Here is a 17,752-nt window from a genome sequence, read left to right as displayed (position 1 = left end):
GGCAATTTTGCTTGCTAGGTCTCTCCATTCCCACAGACTCTGGTGATTCATGCCCATCGTTGTCTTACAACAGTCTCCTTGTTGGTCTCCCTGCTTCACTCCCCTCTGAGTTCTCCAACAGTCAGGGAACTGGCTGTTCCCTCCTCCCTGTAGCAGGAGGGACAGAGTTGAGGATGGCTATGCATGCAGGTGGGTATAGAGGTAAAGGTGAGACACGGAATTCAGAGTTCAGAGGCTTCTAATCTCAAAGCAGAAGTCCAGCTCTGCTTTAAATGCCCTGCCAGATACCTGCATGGGTATCTCCCTGCCTCTTTAAGGCTTTGCTCAAATGTCACCTCAATGAGGCCTGTTTTGACCACTCCATTTAAAACTGCAGTCAAGCACCTCTGATTTCCCTTATTCTGCCTTTTTTCTTCTTACTTCCGTGGCACAGTCCGTCTTTGACTCGGTCCCCTTCGACCTGGGGCTCTGGCCACACTAACTCCCAACTCTTCCCACTTGTCATGAGATTTTTCTGCTTCGGAGCCTTTGGTGTTGCCATTCTTTCTGCTTAGAGCTCATCAGGATTTTTCAAAGACACCAGTAGCACTCCCTGTTCAGAGCCTACCTCCTCACTCCCCACCATTTGCCTGGAACTCCAGGATCAGCCCTGGTTTGACAGCCCCAACCAGTCCATTCTAAAGGAGATCAGTCCTGGGTGTACTTTGGAAGGAATGATGCTAAAGCTGAAACTCCAGGACTTTGGCCACCTCATGCGAAGAGTTGAATCATTGGAAAAGACCCTGATGCTGGGAGAGATTGGGGGCAGGAGGAGAAGGGGACGACAGAGGATGAGATGGCTGGATGGCATCACTGACTCGATGGACGTGAGTTTGAGTGAACTCTGGGAGTTGGTGATGGACAGGGAGGCCTGTCGTGCTGTGATTCATGGCGTCGCAAAGAGTCGGACACGACTGAGCAACTGAACTGAACTGAACCACTCCCGGGTAATGTCTGGCTGCACTTTTGAGTTTGTCCACAAGATGGCATCATTTGCGAAGGAATAGCGCATTCCTTCCCTTTGCAGGATCTGTGCAGTTAGGACACAGAGAGGGTAGTCAAGGCTTGAAGTTTGGCCTTCCATAGGCTTAGTGACCTCTCAAGGCTTCCCAGGCGGCACTAGTGGTAAAGAATCCGCTTGCCAATGCAGAAGACATAAGAAACTTGGGTTTGATCCCTGGGTCAGGAAGATCTCCTGGAGGAGAGCATGGCAACCCACTCCAGTATTCTTGTCTGGAGAATCCCCACGGACATCCCCAGAAGAGTCTGGCGGGCTACAGTCCATAGGGTCTCAAAGAGTCAGACACGACTGAAGTGACCTAGCACAGGCTTAGTGACTTTTCAGTTATTCAACAAATAGCTAATTATCACCCATAATGTGACCAATATAGTCACTGGGCTTGGGAGCTCCAGCCCCATGAGGGCTATAAGTCACATATATCAGTGATTTCATTATTAGTGTGATGAGTATAGAAATTAAGCAAGTTCATTAGACTTAAGGAGTTCAGAGTCCCTCATCCAGTCTTTAGGAACAGGCAAAGCTTCAAAGAGAAGGAGGTAGTGCCTATGTAGGATCTCGAATAAGAGCTATGACTATCCTGAGAGTCCAGTGGTTAAGACTCCATGCTTCCAGTGCACGGGATGCAGGTTCGATCCCTGGTTGGGGAACTGAGATCCTATATGGCATGTGGCATGGCCCCCCAAAAAAGCTGGAAGAAAAGTGGAAAGGACATTCTGTGTAAAGGGCAGGAATAAGCTAAGGCATAGAAGTGAGAAGAGCACAGAAATGATCATTGGACTGTGAAATTCAAAGCAGGGAGTATGAGGAACGAGGCTCAGAAATGGGTGGGAGCCAGATTGGAAAGGCCCGAGTGCCTGGCTGAGAAGCTTGCACGCTTTCTTGAGAATGATGGAGAGTTTCTGAAGGTGAAGAGGAGGGAGTGGTGAGGGATATTAGATTGCTGTTTCAGAGAGAGCTCTGGCTGCCCCCGGGTGGAAAGTGGACTGAGGGCACCGGGCAGGATAAGCAGTGAGGAGGCTGCTGCAGGGATCCAGGGGAGACGGTGAAGCCAAAATGATGGCTGGAGAAGGCCCTGGAGAAGCCCTGCCCAGATTGCAAGAGCTTTCAAGGCTTGGCACTTTGAAAGGGTTCTTGTCCCTAGGCAGCCTCTCCCCCACCATCTGAGCCACCTCAGTCCTTCCGTTCTGGAGACTCCTTCGGGCTCTGTTCTAGCTCCTCGGAGTATTCTTGCCAGAACCCCAGGTCTCTGTCAGTTTCCATGTGGAGGCCACAATGTCCTCGGTCCCTCTTTGTTGGTGCATCTGCAGCCTTCAGCTCTGCTTAGACCTCAGCCTCTGGAAGGTGATCCCTTCGTGCACTCTCTTCTCTGACTCCAGACGGGAGTGTGACTGAGGGGTCTCCTCCAGCAGGGAACCAAGGTGAGCACTGCTCCCTCGCTGTCATGCCCCCTCCACCAGAGTTCATGTGCGCACACGCAAGTGAGTGTGTGTGTAAGTGCCTGCATGCATGTACTGTCGGCAGGACTGATGCTGAGAAAAGGACGTCAGTGTCCCTGGAAAGCAGAGGGGCCTCACCTGAGGAAAGGTTGGGAGGTAGGGAAGTACGGGGGAATGTTTGGGCGAGAGGGGACAAGTCAGGGCCTGTGAGATTGGGCCTGGAGCCATGCCTGTGAACTGCAAGCCAGGAGGCATCACAGCCACGTTTTGAGCAGGGACTGGGAGAGTCACCTTCATACACGATCTCATGAATATGCACGGAAACCTGTTGAATTATGCAGATAGAAAAGATGTAGATGTATATGCAAATTCAGCGCTACCCTCCCTGTTGCTATGGAAACCAGAGAATAGCAAGGGGATGAGGGGGTCCAAACCCTGGAGAGACCAGGCTGGAGAGACTGGAGACCAGGAGAGTCTCCTCTGTAACCTGCTCTCCCCATGCCTGCTGTTGACCTCACTCTCTGCCTCATTCTGTCTTTGTCCCCATTTGCCTTGCCCTCTCTGCATCGCTCTGCCTCTCTCTGGATCTTTCTGTCTCTCTCCCCATCATCTTCATTTCTACTTCTCCCTCCTGTTTTTCTTTTCCATCTCCTAGTCTCTGAGTGTCTGTCTATGTCTATATATTGTTGACGCTGTGTCACGGTTCCTCTGAGACTCAAAGACAGTTCTCTCTGACTCTGTGTCTTGCCTGATCTTGGTCTCTGTGTCTTTAATTCCCTAGCTCTCCCTCCTTCTGCATCTCCCTATCTCTGTGTCTCTGACTCACATCTTATTTCTCCACATCTCTATTTTTGTGTCTGACTCTGATTGTATCTATTTCTTGGTCTCTCTCCCAAGGTTCTCTCTCTCTTCTCTTGTGCTCTGCCTCTCGGAACCCCTTATCCCAGTGCTTGTCTCCATCTGATGGGAAAGACAGGAAACTGCACATCTGTCCTTGCCTGATGGGATGCTCCAGCCCTGGCCCAGCTGCCAACACGTTCAAGGATTCCTCGGCTCTCTCCCCACATAAATGCCTGTTTTTGGTCTGGCCCCTGTCAGTGTTGGCACAGGATCCCCGTGACAGACCCAGGCTGGCTGCCAGGACATCAGGGCTCCCAGCCTCTGCCTGCTGTGTGACCCTGCCTGGTGTGTCTCCCTCTCTGGATCTGTAGCTCCAGCTGCCATTCCACAAAGCTGGCGGGCACCTTGAGACAATGATGCACTGGGAATAGGGAATTGACCTCAACCCTGGCCCTCTTCCCAAGGGTTGACGTGAGGGGCCTGGCGGGGACCCAGATATGGGGGCATCTGGGACTAGTTGAGACCAATCCTGGCCCCCAGAGAAGATTCCTTGCTGAGCCACAGAATCAAACAGCAGCCTTTCCACAGCCTACCCATGGTTCTGCCTGCTGCAGCCTCAGCCATCCAGTTCCCTGTTTGGGGTCCTTTGTATCCCCCTCCTCCATCTGGTTTATGTTTCTAGAGCACCTATTTTATGCATGCCTTCTGCCTTCACAGGTCCACAGTGATCAAAAGTGACATCTAGACTTTTTGTCTCCCCCAGCCCTCCCAAGAAGGAACTCTTTGGTCCAAGTGAAGAACCTAGACTCTTCAACCCCCACAGTTTCCTATCCTTGGTAGCCTCAGTTTGGGGGTGCAGAAGTCACGGATCAAGGTTGAGACAGAGACATGCCTCTATACAGGATTCGGGATGGGGTATGGGAAGCTAAGAACAAGACTTGGGGGTGAGGGTCGACGAGAGTGTTTTGAGGGCAGTTAGACCACCCCATGGAGAAGGAAATGGCAACCCACTCCAGTGTTCTTGCCTGGAGAATCCCAGGGACGGGGGAGCCTGGTGGGCTGCCATCTATGGGGTTGTGCAGAGTCGGACACGACTGAAGCGACTTAGCAGCAGCAGCAGACGACCCCATGGAGAAGGAAGTGGCAACCCACTCCAGTATTCTCGCCTGAGAAATCTCATGGACAGAGGAGCCTGGCAGGCTACAGTCCATGGGGTTGCAAAGAGTCAAGACACAACTTAGAGACTAAACACGCACACACCACCTCCACGTTGAAGGGGAGGGCTTCCCCTTTCAGTCCTGGGCTCTGGGCAGGTTGCCTTACCTCCACACAGGCTCTAAATATGGGGGATCTGGCTTGAGCCCAGGTGTGGGGGTGGCCAGCACAGTCAGGGCAAGTCCCCTCTCCTCCAAGAGGCTGCCAGACTGAGCCCCCAGTCCTGCCCCTCCAGAAAGGATACAGACATAATCGCTCTTCCCACCAACTGTGATTCACCCATGTTCAGGCCCAGGCGTGATCCTGCTGCTGGGAATTCCGTGTTTGAATTACAAACCTCCCCGGACACCCCACCTCCGTCGGCCTGGGCTGGTTGTATCAACATGGGTTGGAACAGAGTCAACCAGGGCTGTCTGGACAGAGCTGGATATGGGGAGAGGACAAGCGAGAGAAAGGTGGACAAAGACTAAGAGAAATAGAGTGATATAGATGGCCAGATGGAGAGAAAGACCAGCAGACAGAGGAGGAGACATGGATGGGGAGAAAGCCCAAGCCAGACGGGGCTCTAGTACCCACCAGGTTGGTGCTGATCACTAGACTAGATTATCTCATTTCACTGAATCTTCACAACAGTCCTAGGTGTTAGGCGTGATTCTGATCCCATTTCACTCCCTGGGTAAGTGAGACACCAACACAGTAAGTCACTTGCCTGAGGCCACAAGGCCAGTAAGTGATGGAGTAGGTATTTGATGGGGCTTTCCTGATGGCTCAGCAATAAAGAATCTGCCCGCCAATGCAGGAGACACAGGTTCGATCCCTGGGTTGAAAGATACCCATGGGGAAGGAAATGGCTACCCACTCCAGTATTCTTGCCTGGAGAATCCCATGGACAGAGGAGCCTGGTGGGCATCAGTCCATGGGGTCGCAAAAGAGTTGGACACAACTCAGTGACTAAAACAAAAACAACAAGGTGTTTGATCCCTTTGGTCTCCCTCAAGAGCCAAGGAGCGAGACAGACTTAGAGACTGAGGGGGAGACAGATTCCCACGGCAGCACTCCCAGGGAATTTGGGAATCCTGAAATCACCAGACAGCTGTGTAGGAGGAGGGCCCTTCCCATCAGACCAGCAAACATGTGGCTTCCTGACCTTGTTGTCAGAGACATGAGGGCAGGGAGAGAGGGGGAAGGGGAACTCCACAGAACCGAGCGGACCTCCCTCCTTCCTGCCACCCTAAGGTGCAGCCTGTCCTCGCCCTGCTTCAGATTGGGCCCAGCCGACACCTGGCTTTGGTGGGGCCCAGGTTGGAAGATTCATTCTTTCTTTTCCATGCCCTTGTGGATCACCTGCTAGCTGAGAGTCACTTCCGCCCCGCGTCTCTTCCTTTCTCTATCAAGAAACCCTTCCCATGGTCTTCCTTCAGCACCCTAGAATAGCTTCTGCAATAAGGGACCCAGATTTGAATTGGGGGATGCTTTGATATGGGGGTCAGCCTAGTATACACTGAGGTTGTCTGAGCACAGAAAGGAGGTCCCTGCAGGCTGGCTTTGGGGGCCTCTGGTTAGAGGCCCCTGGTTTGGGGAGGAGGGTCATCAGCCCAGCTGGTGGGGGCCTGGAGAGCAAAGCTGTCAGCAGCAGAGGGGATCTGGCAAGAAGAAAACCAGGAGCCAGCCTGGGGGAGCCGGGGAGTCGGCGTTATGGTTTCTAATGTCTTAGCCCTGGTTTTAATTACCCCCAGGGTCCCCAGGGGTCCCAGACTGCTTCGGGCTCCCGAGCTCAAGGCGGGCTCAGGACCCTCCTGGGAAGTCCAGGGGCATAGGGATGGCAGTCTGGAGGTGGGGGAGCTTTTTCATCCTCTTCTTCCCCTAGCCCTGGCTGAGAGAGGTGCTACCAGACCAAGCAGGGCTCTGGAGACAATGGGGAGGGTGGGGAAGGGGGCCCACCCTCTGCTCACAGGCCTCTGTATCAGCTAGCTCCAGAGCATCAGCTTGGCCCCGCTGACCTCCCGCAACTCCTGGCTGCTAAAGCCAGGGCTCTTTCTTGGCCTCACCAGGCTCCTTTTTGGTCCTGTGACAACCCTGCCTCCTGGCTCTCCTTCTCCCTCTGGGGCTACCACCCCTTCCCTGCTCTCTCTGTCTTTTAATCATGCTTCCCAGGGTTTCAGCCTCAATTTTCTCCTCCTCTCCCCCTCATCACTGCCTTTCCCTGCTCCCTGGTCTACCCTGCCTGCTTCCAGCACCTTCATACTGCTCAGGTCAGTCTGAGATGATGAATGTCGGTGCAACCGACACGTGCTGGCGTAGAGAGTGTGGGCAGCTGTGGACAGGGACTGCACGCGCCAGCAACCCGCCCTCTCTCAAGTTCTCGGCCCTCCCCATCCACACCCCTGCTGGCCACCATCCCACAGACCCTTCCACGGGCCACATCAAGCCCTGATCCCCTCTCCAGCCCTATGGAAAACAACACCGTCTCCCAGCCACATACCAAAAACCTGGGAGTCCTCTGTGCTTCCATACACAAATGTTCCCTCTGGGCTTGGCACACAGTAGGTACTAATAAATGTCTATTGAGGTGCATTTAATTCAGTTTTCTCTCTTGAACTCCCCTGCTGCCTCTGTCTGTTTCCCTGAGACCTGGTGTCTCTGGCATTCAGTCTCCACATCTCTAATCCTGTTCTATCTTCTGAATCACTGCAGTTGAGTTTCTGGGGGAAAGTGGGGCCTCTTTTCTCCCCTTTCCCTCTGCCCCAGGGAATCACAGGCTGTCCAGGAATGGAGCTTCGGAAGATGAAGGGAGGGAGCTGGTCTTGGGGCCACATGGCCTTTAGTCTGGTTTGGAAATCCCAGCCCTCTTTCTTGTCTTGCAGGCAGCTCTACAGCAGCAGAGATCGAGGGCAGACTCTGGGCTGGTGCTCCAGGGGGACAATCCTTAAAGACGTGTGCCTCCCCTGTGAAGAAAGGGAGGGGAGGGGGATCAGGGCCCATGGGGGTGGGTGTTTCTGAGCAGGGAATTAGTTTCATGCATATTTTTTGCAACACAAGAGGAAAATCTGCAGCTGTGACTGTTCAAGCCTGTTGCTCTTGCTCCCACCTTCCAGCACACAGCGGCTAACCCCTAGCTGCCCTGTCCTCTTCTGTCCCTCTCATCCCACCAGCTCTGGATCCTCTCCTCCATCCCTGACCATCTACTTCTCTTTCCAGATAGCCCGGAGCCTGGGATCACCTGGGCCTTGGGACCTCGGGAGAGGAGACCCTGGACACTGAGTGTCTGGGGATCCTGCTCTCTGTGTATAGGGCAACGGGTAGTGGGGAGGGTTCCCTCCGGTGGTAATGGGAGCAGATGAAGCAGATGAATCTGAGTGCCCATGCTCCCTGCCTCCTCCAAAGCCCCGTATTCTCTCTTCCGCCCCATGGCCCTGCCCCTAATCAGGATGGAGGTCTCTCTCCCACTGGTCACTGCTAACACCTCCCCGCTGCCCTACCTTCATTCTTAGCCTTTCTCACCATCCTCTTCCTGGCAGGCTCAACTTTCCCACTAGAAGGCAAACCTGGGTCTGTTCCTCACCTACTTTTATGCCTTTTCAGGCCTGTGTGGCCTTGGCACCAGAGGTGCTTCAGGATGTGGTCTCCGAACCACTCAGGAAACCTCATTCTGCCTTCGAGGTCTCTGCTCAACCCCCTACTGAATACCAAAATCTGTTTCCCATCCCTGGGGACTGTGACCCATCCAGCAGGCTCTCTCCCCTGTGTCCTGGGACTCTACTTCCCCAGTTCCTGCTTGCATCAGTCGGTCACTCACTCATTTGACACTTATTTAGCTCTGCTTCCCATGGTAGGAGCATCTGTTCTATGGCAGACCGGGCTCCAGGTGCCAGGAGATGGTGGCCATAGGACTACCCTCATGGAGCTCACAGGTGCCATCCAAGTAGCTACGTAGTGGAACATCACGCTCACTACTCCAAGGGAAAAGAGTGTGGCACTCTGGGCAAGGGCAGAGGGGCTTATCCAGACTTCTTTTAGGTGACATGTAGGCTGTCGTTCTTTCCCTGAGGGGCCTATGGAGTCAGACTCAGCACTCTTACATGGACAGACTTAACACTTATCTATTTTATTTAGTATTCATCTCCCCTGACTAGAATGTGACTCTCATGAGGGCAGGAGATTTTTAAACATCTTTTTCATTTTTATTTTTTAAAGGCAAAAGAAAACAATAAAACGCACACATCTTAAGATCACAACTTAAATTCTGACATACGTATGTATGCTCTTGGAAACCTCCCTTGCCTCCCTAGCCCCCCTCCACTCCCAGCAAAGGTAACTGCAATTCTGGCTTCTCTCACTGTAAATCAGCTTTGCCTTGAGCTTTATAGAAATGAAACCATTCAATACATACTCTTTTCTGTTTGGTTCTTGTTTCCCCCGCCCCTTGCTCAATGTTTTGGTTGTGAGCTTTATCCATGTTTGTTGTGTGTAGCTATAGTTGGTCCTTTTCCATTGTTGGAACTCTATCACAATCTATTCATTCACTTAGTGGTTTCCAGTTTGAGGCTATAATGAATAAACTGCTAAGAACATTCTTGGTAAATATGCACAGTAACTTCCTTTGGCTATATATCTAGGAGTGGAATTGCTGGGTCATGGGATATACATATGTTTAGCTTAGAAGATCCTGCCAAACACTGTTCCAAAGTGGTTGAACCAACTTATATATCCACCAGCAGCGTGCGGAGTTTTAGTTGCTCCACAGCCTTGAGAGGGAAGAGATTTTCATCTGGTTGGTTCACTACTGTCTTGTCACTTAAATCAATGCCTGGCATATACTAAGTGTCCAATACATATTTATTGACTGCCTTATGGATGGAGGAACCATCAGCACTACTGGGGTCCTATTCCGGCTCTGGTACTACCTTGCTGTGTGACTCTGGGCAGGTGACTCTCCCTCTCTGAGCTGATTCCCTGTCTGTGCCATCAAGAGAGGGATCCTGGGGGCTTTGCCTTCAGTACCAGCTGCATGTTGTGGAAGCTGGACACCTGCTCATGTGTTTACTCCACTCCTATTGATTGACATCCTACTATCTCCTGGGGTGTAGGAGGTGTGATCTGTAACATGCTGCTGTTGACCTCTTTTAGGTCAGCCAAGACCAGGTCACTGCCCATCCTGTCCTGGAGACTGCTCCTCCTCCCTGTGTCCAGCCCTGACCCCAGGGGGAGGGGGTCTGGACTGAGCCTGCGGATGGAAAATGTGATTAATAATCAAAAAAACATCCAAGAGGAAGAGACCAGGAAAACAACTCAGGGAAGGCTTCTCGCCCAGGGGAGGGGGGCCATGTCCTGGGCCTCGGGACAGCGCCGGCCGCTCTCTGGCCGCCCTTTCTGGGAAGCTGCCATAGGAGTGGGTGATTTTAGCCAAAAGTGAAAAAAAAAGTCACCCTAATTATTGACAAAAAAAGATGCCCCCTTCAATGTAAATGACGCTTCCCCAGGGGGCTTCCTTCTACTCTGTTACTCCCCTCTTAATGGTCCCCCTGCTTGGTCAGGCTGGGGGGTCCTGGAGACACTGGGCTGGGGGCAGAGGAGGAATTTCAACATGAAATGTTTTGTTCATTAAGAGAGAACATAGGGGGAAATTCCCTTTCTGCCTGGGCCTGGGCAGCCCAGGCAGATACTCAAAAGCTATTGTGAAAAATTGAGTCTGAGCTGCAGAATGGATGGTGGTGATGGCGGGGTGGGGGCGGGGGGACACAGACAGTCTCTCCTCTCCTCTTAGACTCCTAACTGTCAGCAGTTTCCTAAGCCTTAATCCTTCCTCCTTTCGGGGATTTCATTCCCCAGTCCCAAGGTCTCAGGTTGCCCTCAAACTTCCTTCTTAGCAAAACAGGAGGAACTGGGGTTAGACTGGAGTTAGAACTTCCAACTAAGGAGGAAGGAAGGATACCAAAGGCGATGGGGGAGCCTTGGATCTATTTGAATAACTTAGAATTCTGATAGAATATGTTGGGAACCGTAGGCAGCGAATGTGAGGGGGCCCGGGGCAAGAGCAAAAGCATCTCTTTCTCACAGCGGCTTTAGAGAATCCCAGTGAGGACGAAGAGGAGATGGCTCCAGAGAACTGGGGGCAATTCCCGGTTGACCGGTTGAATACTTAAGTACCACCATTATGGCTTCAGCCCTAACCCCTTCTCTACCTTTAGGGAATCTGCTCTTTTCCAGTGCCAGAGAGTAAAGTGGTCAGGGTACACTCAGGTGGCGATCCAGATTCCAGAAGGGGGTGGTCTGCAGGGGGTGTTGTAAATGGGCCCTAGGTGGTGTCCCAGGGTGTTGAGTGAGTCATCTCTGGGGGGCTGAGCTGGACCCTGAGAGTGCTGGGGGGGCTGGTGCTCCAGGCCCCCCTCCCTGGCTCGGCCTGGGGCTATGTCGGATCGGGTTTCTCGGCGCCTGGAGCCTCCGCGAGGCCGAGCTGTTCCCGGGCCCCGGCCAAGCCGCCCCGGGCGCTGGCACTGTGTGAGGAAGCAGGAGGGGGGTGAGGGGGAGCAAGGGAGGGCTGCGAGGGCGTTTACGTAACTGCCTCTGGGAGCCCGCCCCGACCTGCCAAACCCCACTGTGGGACTTTGTGTGATTGAGAGCGTGTGTGACTGCGTGTGTGCCACGTGGTGTGACTGAGTACTTGGTTGTGTGGGTGACCGTGTCTGTGTGTGGTGCGGTGTGTAAGTGTGTGATTCCAGGAGTTCGGTCCTTGAGACCTCTAACTCCCAGCCCCAGGCAGGGGTCCCAGACTCCCAGTGTGCCATAGTGAGGTTCAATACACACATTTCACTCTTTGAGACTAGGTATGTAACATGATGGGCTTTCCAGGTGGCGCTAGTGGTAAAGAACCTACCAGCCAATGCCGGAGACATCAGAGACCTGGGTTCGATCCCTGGGTCAGGAAGATCCGCTGCAGAAGGGCATGGCAACCCACTCCAGTATTCTTGTCTGGAGAGTCCAGTGGACAGAGAAGCCTAGTGGGCTACAGTCCTCGAGGTTGCAAAGAGTTGGACACGAAAAGAATCACGAGTGAGTGACCTAGCACGCACGGAAATGTGATTTTAAATAAGGTGTGTCCAGCATTTGGAGGTAAGACAGTCTGGGTGTGTATTTGTGATTTTGGGTAGCCAGGTATGTGCCCCAAGGTGGACCTTTCTGATGGTATAACAGGTTAGAAATAAGCACCATTTCCTGAAGGAGCACTGGAAAATGTAGATGGGGTGGGGGCTCTCTTTTCTTGAGGACAAAGGAATCGGAAAGGGTCCTTGCCATCCAAAGGCTTGGCATGGCACAGCTATCTCCAGGAAAGGGGGGTGGATGGGAGGTGGTCCAAGTGTAGGTCAGGATGGAGGAGGGTGGAGCCAAAAGTTTTTCATGGTAGCCATAAAACTCTGAGGAGTTTTACAGAGTCAGGGAGAACCCCCACCTCCAATTTCCCAAGGCCTTCCAGAATGCTCAAATCTGTAATCCCCGTCTCTTGCAGAGCACTGGGGCTCTGAACTGGGGACGTTATTCCCTGCTGACCCATAGGAGAGGCAGATGGTGAAGATGGCGTGGGGTTGGGGGAAGGGGTCAGCAAAGTGGGATGTGGCTTAAGGATAAGTGGGCATGAAAGAGAAGGGGAATGATGTAGAGCTGGGGCTACCGGGGATAGGGACGCCTATTAAAGCCGGAGAGGAGACAGGTCCAGCTCCTGCAAGGGATTTGAAGAGCCACCGACGAGGCTCGGCTTTGCCGCCAGGGAGATATGGTAAAGGAGGGTTCAACACGGAGGCTTAGAAAGCTCAGAAGCTCGTTTGCACACAGGGCACTGGAGCCAGCAGGAGCAGAAAAGCACGAGTAATCTGTTGCCCCAGCCGAGACGCAAGGAGAATCTCTTCTGGACCAGGCGGCAGGGGCAGGTGGGAGACAGGGGCCGCACCTTCGTTGCTCGTTTAGGAGGACGCTGCTGCCTCTTTGCCGGAGCTGCGGCTTGAGCGGGAACGCGCCTCCCGCACCGCCCGCCAGGTGTCGCTGCGGCCCTGGGGAAGCGGGCGCGGCCGCTGGGTACTGCGTCGCGAGAAGCTGCAGATAGACCGACGGTGGAATCCGTTCCGACGTGCGCCTCTGGTCCTCGCTAATCCTCGGAAACAGCGATTTACCTGGCTGCCGGACCCCGGTTACCCCGCCCGGACCCAGCCCAGCACCCGCGGGCTTGGGCACGACCTATGGCACCCCAGCGCCCCCAGGTGGGGAGGGCACGTTGGTCCGGGGCGGATCTCCCCTCTGATCTCAACCTGGCAGAAAGCTGCTGAGTCCAGGACACGGGAAGGTCTGGAGGTCAAGTCAGCCCACCAAGAACCCCTCAGATCTCGACGCCAGACTGCGCCTCGAGGGGAGGGGCGCCCCCCGCCTCAGCACCCAACCTCTCCCAGGCCTAGTTTCGGCTCAGAAGGAGAGGCAATTCCTGACACACCCACCGCCGCCTCCCTCACCCCCAGATTCTGTCGCACCATTTCCACTCCTTCCCGGTGCCCACCACCCTGTCTCCGCCCGCGACGTGGGTACTTGAAGGCTCCTGATCCAGAGAGGCCAGATAGAAGACACCTACTGTGGGTGGACGTGAGCTGATTTCGGCTGGAAGTCACTATTTTTCCGTGTGTCCCTAAGCCCCAGCTGGCCCTCTCTGAGCCCCAGCCCCGGCTGACCCCTGCTGGTTGCACTGATGGGATCCTGCGGCCACGGAAGTAAAAGTGAAAAGCCCGTGCAGTAGCGGGAAGGTTTTTTCCTCTGCAATGGGAGTCCCTGAGGCATTTGTTGGGAAAAGGGCCCGAGCGCTCTGGGCAGCCTACTAAGGAAGGGTGTGAGGAAGTAGCGAGATACTTCCTTCCCCCTCTTCCCCGCCCGCAAACCTCGCACAGCTCCCCGGAGGGGCCAGGCAGCTGGGATTATGGGTCAAAGGTCAGATGAAAAATCCAAGGGGTGGGGATGGGGGTGGGCCACTCGTTCTCCGCCCCCTGGCATTCACCCTTTCTGTGGCGCTCTCCTGTGGCCTCAGAAGTAGTCGGGTTGTCTAACCTGAATGCCTCCCTGTAATAGCCAGACCCCAGGCCCCGGGGCGCGGGAAGTGAGCACACCAGCCCGCCAGAGGCCCAGGGGAAGCTCGAGGGGTGAACCTCCAGCGCCCAACTCTGGCACTCGCGCTCTGGCATTGCCGACCCGGGCAAAAAGGGCGCACTCCCTACATCCCGCATCCCAGTGGCGGTCATTCCCCAGGCTGTGTGTCCGGGGATGAGTTAGGTGAGGGTGAAGGAGAGGGGAAAGGGGTAGTTGTGGTGTATCACCGGAAACTTGATGGGAGGGGAGGGCCTGGGTTTTCAGCCTGGTCCACTTCGGGTCGTGCGAGCAAACAGTCCCCCTTCCTTCGATGTGAGGGGTGTACGTGTCTAAGACTGGGAGAGGGGGCGTCGTTGCTGGGGGCGGTAGGAGATCTGGGAGGGGCGGAGGCGGCTGGCCGCTGCGGCCCAAAGTAGGGCCTGGGGGCTCCTGCTCCAGCTCTTCTCACGGGGATGCTGGCGGGAGGACCCTGAGAGTTGGCCCCGGGTGTGCCAGGGTGTCCGTGCGAGGCACTAAGGGCTCGAACGTGCGGGAGTGTGAGCCGCGGAGACCTGGCCAAGGCTGAGCAAACGAGGGAGTGTGAATGAGCGACCCTGGGGGATTGGATGCGCTCCCAGCGGCCCTGGGGAATCCGGCGGAGTGGGTGTGGGTGTGGGTGCGCGCGCGTTTCTGAGACCCGCGGTCCCGGCTGCGCGTGAAGCACGGGGACTACAGCCGTCTGGAGGGCGTTCCCGAGAGAGGGTGAAGGCGAGGGGGCCACGCGTGCCAGTGCGGGCGAGTGTGCCCGCGGGGGGAGGGTGGGAGCCAGCCTGAGTGAGGGGGAGTGGGGGCTCACAGGCCGGCGCAGGATGACTGTGCCCGCGCGTGCCAGGAGCGGGAGCGTGCCACGGCGGGGGCGCGCGGGGGCCGTGGTCGGGAGGGGGTCGCGGCGCGCGGCCGCAGAGGCGCGGGGAGACAAGGAGGGGGAGGGGAGCGAGGGCGCGCGCGGCCGGGCGGGCGCCCGCGGTCACATGGGCGAAGGAAGGAGGGAGGGAGCGCGCGAGGGAGGGAGGAGGATGGGGGGGGTTAAAGCCGCCGAGCGCCGAGGAGCCGGTGCAGAGCGGGCGGCGGCGGCAGCGGAGGCGGCGGCTCCAGCCGGCGCAGCGCGGGGCTCGGCGGCGGGATCCGGCGGCGGTGCTAGCTCCGCGCTCCCTGCCTCTCTCCCTGCCGGAGGCGGTCGAAGAGCTAGGCGCGGAGCCCCGGCGGCCCGAGAGCACGGTGAGTACCTCGCGCGGAGCGCGCGCGGCCGGACCCTCAAACCCTCAGGTTGACCGACAGATCCGCGGCCCTCGTGCGCGCGGGAAGAGGGAGGGGATGTGCATGGGCCCGAGACTGGGGTGGGGGGGACAAGAAAGTTCACGGGAAACTTTGCCCGTAAACTCGGGGGCGGGGGCGCAGAAGAAGCAGCCCCCCACGTCCGGGCGCGCCGGGGGTTGGGCGTGGTGGTGGTGGGGCGGACAGTCGGCCGGCGGGAGGTGGCAGGGATCGATTGCCCTAGCACCGGGTTCTCCCTCACCTCTCAACGTCGCGCGCAGGGTCTGGGAAAATTCTGGAGCTGGGGGATCGTAGTGACCCCCGCGCGCCCAGAGGCGGCTTCCTTCTCCAGCAGAAATCTGGACTTGAAAGCGCCCAGGGGTGTGAACGGAAGGTTGCGCGTCCGCCAGTATATGGGTGTCCATGAGAATCCGCTTGTGTGTGTGTGTGTGTGTGTGTCGGCGCGAGCCTGCCTGTGGTTTCCTCGTGAGTCCGCCTGGATGTATCTCCGTTTAGTGGGTCTCCTCCAGAATCTCTTTGTAAGTGCTCCCGTGTTGTGTGTCCGTGTGAGTCCGCCTGCGGTGTATCCCCGCCTCTTTGTGAGTCTGCCGGTGTGTGTCTTCCCCTAGTGCGGCTCTGCTGGAGCCAGCCTGGGTGTCCCTGTGCTGCTCGGAGTAGTGTAGCACCCGGTGCGTGGGGGCTGGGCCGCGGGGAGGTCACCAGACGGACAGCTCTCCTCCTCGGCTCCGAGCCTCTCCTCTCCCGAGCCTCTCTTCCAGCGCTAGATCTCGCGCTCCCCGCTCCCTTGGCCCCCTCCCCCCCGTCAGTAGCTTCAGGCGGGCAGGACTATTTCACGCCTTGTTGAAAATTCAGGATTTTCTTTCTCTTTCCGTCTAGTCTCTCTCTTTTGAGAAGCGTCTGTGTGGCTGGCAGTGTTGTGTCTGCAACACTGGGTGTGTGTGTGCATGCCGCTGGAGAAGTGTGTCTGTAACGCTATTTGCTTTGCCTGTAGTACTTAATGTAATTGTGTCTGTGTCACTGGGGGTATTCCTGTGGCTGTAATCACGGAGGTGGTGGGTGTATGAAATGCTGGGTGTGTTTGTGCATCTGTAATTGCTGTTTGTGGGGGGGTCTGAAACACTGAGTGCATTTCTGTGTGTCTAACTCTGGGTATGATTGTGTACCAATGCATGAGTGGGGATGATGGAGCTTGAACAATTAGATGTTTCTATGGCTGTATGGCTAGCCAGAGCTTGGTAGGTGGAGGGGACTGTGTCTCCATAGATTCTGCATACCTGTTCCACTGCCAAAATCCACACAGATCCTTTGGGCTGGTTCTTAGGGCTCCTGGTCGGGATTGGTGCCATGCAGCTCAGGTTCACTCACACTCCATCACGGTTGATACTCCGACTGGGACCCTGAGCCTTATGTGAAAAGTAGGAGTTTAAAGTGCACGTGCAAGACTTCTAGAGGCTCTGAAATTTATACTCAGCTTCATACTGGGACACTTAAACTCATATAGACTCACACTCAGAATTACCACAGGACAGTGGACTTCCACTCAGATTCACACTTATATTCTGGTCATATCCAGTGATACATTTCAGTCCTGGAGTTTACACTCAGACTCACATTGGGACTCTAGGCTCACACTTAGATTCACATTTCTGTCCTGAGGCTCATAGGCTAATACTGAGACCTAGACCCCAAGCTCAGAACTCCCAGAGGTCCTAAGGCTCACACTGGGACTCACACTGGCACCATGGAGCTTTCTCAGATTCACACATTCTAGGGCTCACACCCAGACTCACCTGGGGAACCAGGGGTTCATTTGAGCTCAAGGACTCACATAGGACATTGGGTTTCATACATGCATGCTCACATCTTGGAGTTCACACTCAGATTCACACTAGGACACGCAAGATACTCACTTCCATCCTGGGATCACTTAGGGACCCATACTTATAAAGGGACCCCAGTGCTCATGCTCAGACTCACATGGGGAACCTTAGCTAACACTCAGAAAGCCCCGAAGACCAGGGGCTCACATGAACACTAGGACTCTTGCCTGTACTGACTTGCTTGGGAATCCTGGGGCTCACAGTTAGACTCCCATTTCAGCCCTGGGGCTTATAGTCATATGCACAATGAGACCAGCATTCACACTGAAACCTAAACTTCCATCTTGGCGTTCACACTCAGACTGACATCCCTGGTAGTTACATTAAACTTGCTTCCATCCTGGGGCTTAGATTCAGACCCCACGGCTCACACTCAGACTGGTACTTGCACCCTGAGGCTTTCATATTCACATGGAAACCCTGGGATTCACACTTAAAATCACACTAAGTTAGCTTTCCATTCTGGGACACTCAAACCCACATTAGGATTATGTTCACACTCCCAGGGGAACTTAGAACTCACAGTTCAACTCACCCATGCTTTCACTGGTTTATGGTATGTCTTGGGGCAGCTGGGGACCGGAACAGAGACTATTACAAGATCTGTATTCTCCAGAGGTGGGGAGTGGAAGAGATATGTGTTTGGTCATGTCCATTACTTGGGTCGTGGGCTGGTGGAGAGTTGTGGGAAACACCCAGTTAAACCTTTCTGCCTGTTCTTCCAGAGGAGACTAGGCTCTCAATCACTCTCAGGATGGCTGAGTGGCTTTTTGGTTCAGGGGTGACATGTACCCTTAGGGTTCCCTATGAACCATGTACATGCACAGTTTTGTTCAGTAGTTTTGGGTACCTCTCCTGTGATAGAGAGGGTCAGGTATGGGGAAATAAGA

General features: G+C 55.0%; 1 protein-coding gene across 5 annotated transcripts in view; it reads left to right on the top strand.

The window, feature by feature from the left end:
* The window catches only part of CNTFR (ciliary neurotrophic factor receptor), an 87,082-nt gene continuing 84,092 nt past the window's right edge, over positions 14,763-17,752 (top strand). For 4 of the 5 annotated variants that reach the window (XM_018052393.1, XM_018052387.1, XM_018052388.1 and 1 more), the window contains exon 1: positions 14,763-14,925. The gene's annotated coding sequence lies outside the window, so the exon portion shown is untranslated. The remainder of the gene's footprint in view (positions 14,926-17,752) is intronic. The other variant, XM_018052390.1, reaches the window with a different exon arrangement.

This window comes from Capra hircus, chromosome 8 (assembly GCF_001704415.2).
Source record: "Capra hircus breed San Clemente chromosome 8, ASM170441v1, whole genome shotgun sequence".
Classification (NCBI taxonomy): Eukaryota; Metazoa; Chordata; class Mammalia; order Artiodactyla; family Bovidae; genus Capra; species Capra hircus.
This window is presented reverse-complemented; position numbering and strand designations above follow the sequence as displayed.